This window comes from Bidens hawaiensis, unplaced genomic scaffold (genome assembly GCF_021521415.1).
Source record: "Bidens hawaiensis isolate Kalapana, Puna unplaced genomic scaffold, B.hawaiensis_p1.1 tig00027341_1, whole genome shotgun sequence".
In the NCBI taxonomy this organism is placed as follows: Eukaryota; Viridiplantae; Streptophyta; class Magnoliopsida; order Asterales; family Asteraceae; genus Bidens; species Bidens hawaiensis.
Window position 1 is genome coordinate 172,501 of NW_027494429.1, and position 2,121 is coordinate 174,621.

Genomic DNA, 2,121 nt, shown 5'->3' on the forward strand with positions numbered 1-2,121 from the left:
TCCTAGTTGTTGGAGTGTAAGAATTTTTGAAATTTTAAATAGTCATTGTGAATAATCAATGAAAAACATATAAACTCGTGACCTGTCTTGCATTTTCTTTATAAGAGCATTTGTAACGGGTTCCTTAAAAAGATAGTCTAGGTGGCACTTATAAACGTAGTGTGTGACTATGTTCACAAGTCGTTTTTACTTTGGTGTTTGTGGGGACGAACGTCCACGGACTAGGTAAAGTGGGCCTTTGATATTTTGTATTATCTCTCTTTTTAAACAACCTAAAAACCTGTATAAAGAAAAATATAATGTTATTCCGTAAGGTATCCTAGATTTGGGGAATTGGGGGTGTGGCTGCTTTAGATTTTGTGAAGTATGTATGATCCAACTGAAATTATAAGAAATACAAGGGGAGAATGTGTACATTCTATATAAGTATATGTAGGTGCTTTGGAAGTTTTGGTTTGGTGGGTATCATAAGATGGAACTATGAGCCATGTCGTACATAGTATGTGCATCACACTTGGATGTTTGCATGACCAAAAATGTCACCATGTTAGATTTTTCATGTTATAGGACAAAAGACAGATTTACTAGGATTTAGGCAAGATCTGTTTTGTGATTCTATAGCTATTGAATGAACATATGTAATCCTAAATTTGATTCTATAAATGTTTGTTGGATATGGTTGTTAGATTTGGAAATTATTGAATTGATTCGGTGAGGTCACAATTTATTTTTTAATATGTGGTTATATGGAAACTAACAATCTCACTTGTTAATGGCTTCTACTTGAACATGAATTTAATCTTACCAAAAACAGTAAGCATGCATATTGGATGAAATGGGTGTATCTTTTAACATCGTGTTGTGTCTTGCTTGTTTGGACTATATTTTGACAATTTTCTTGCAACATCATCGCCAAATCAAGTTCCACCGTTGTCGTATTATGGCCTAATCCAATCTTAAGCCATCACTTTTCCATCATGTGGCATTCGTTTTACTTATGGAGTCATGGGTTGATTCTATACGTGATCCTTTCAATCCCTAACTTTCTAGTTTGTCGCTATTTCCAGATCTTGAGCATTCCCTACCAAAATTTAACGTTACTCGGCCGCTTAAGTTTTCCCCAAGCCTCCGCTATTGTGGTTCCCAATTTTGGTTGCATGTGTTATCCCTCCTAATAATATTCGATTTCATCCAGGTTACAACTTGAAATTTGAAAATTGGACGAGGAATAATTCGTAGAACAATTTGGAAGGTTGGTTGTTGCTATCCAAGAGAGTTTATTAACTCAAAATCTCTTAATGGCATCAAACGAACATTAAAGTGACCGCACAAAATATTTCCCATTGATATATAATGAGTTTAACAAAGGCCATATAGTGATAGTTTACCTAAAGTCCTAAGTAGATGTTTGTTAACATATATAACCTGTTTCTGTTTCTAGTAGAAATTTGACCATCTCCTAATCTTGTATAGATTAATATCAATTGTGACTCACGAGAATTATAAATTAAGCATTAGTTTCAAAGGATAAATAGTTTATTGTTTTAAAATGTACAATCTTATTACGAAAATAGAAAACTAAAGTTGTTACTTGAGTATGAATATCACAACTAAACAAATAAGTATCACTGATGGCATATATTATCTACGGCCGATGAATCTACCTTGGACATAGGGTGGGCATGTACCCACCGTTCACTCCCCGTATTTTGAATATGTATTATGTGTTTTCTCGTATACGAATGTACGGTGTGTTTTTAAAATATAGGATGTTGGTGAAAATAACTGTTAAGTCAATTTTCCTACTTTTATCAATACTCATGCTACTCAATTTCCTTGTACGTTATTTTATGAGTTTTTAGATAAAACTTCTTATTATTCTTTCTGTTATTATATTTAGTTTATTTGATGTTGAAAAGTTATCTTAGTTATAGCATTTACATCAGCTTTTCTGTGACATATTGAAAACTTCAAACTATTTTTTGACAATATGTGTAAGATAAAGAACAAAAAATACTCTTAAAATAAGTAATAAAAAATATAAAATGATAAAGTTGAAGCATCTCATATTGAGAAAAGAAGAAAGTATGTCCCAAATCGCTAGAAGATAAAACATGTGAA

General features: G+C 32.2%; 1 protein-coding gene across 1 annotated transcript in view; it reads right to left on the reverse strand.

Annotated features, from left to right (window-relative positions):
* The window catches only part of LOC143575356 (putative indole-3-pyruvate monooxygenase YUCCA4), a 5,367-nt gene extending 4,521 nt beyond the window's left edge, over positions 1-846 (reverse strand). The window contains exon 1 of the mRNA XM_077059757.1: positions 1-846. This exon is cut by the window's left edge and continues 1,059 nt beyond it. The gene's annotated coding sequence lies outside the window, so the exon portion shown is untranslated.
* Positions 847-2,121: the final 1,275 nt, after the last annotated feature.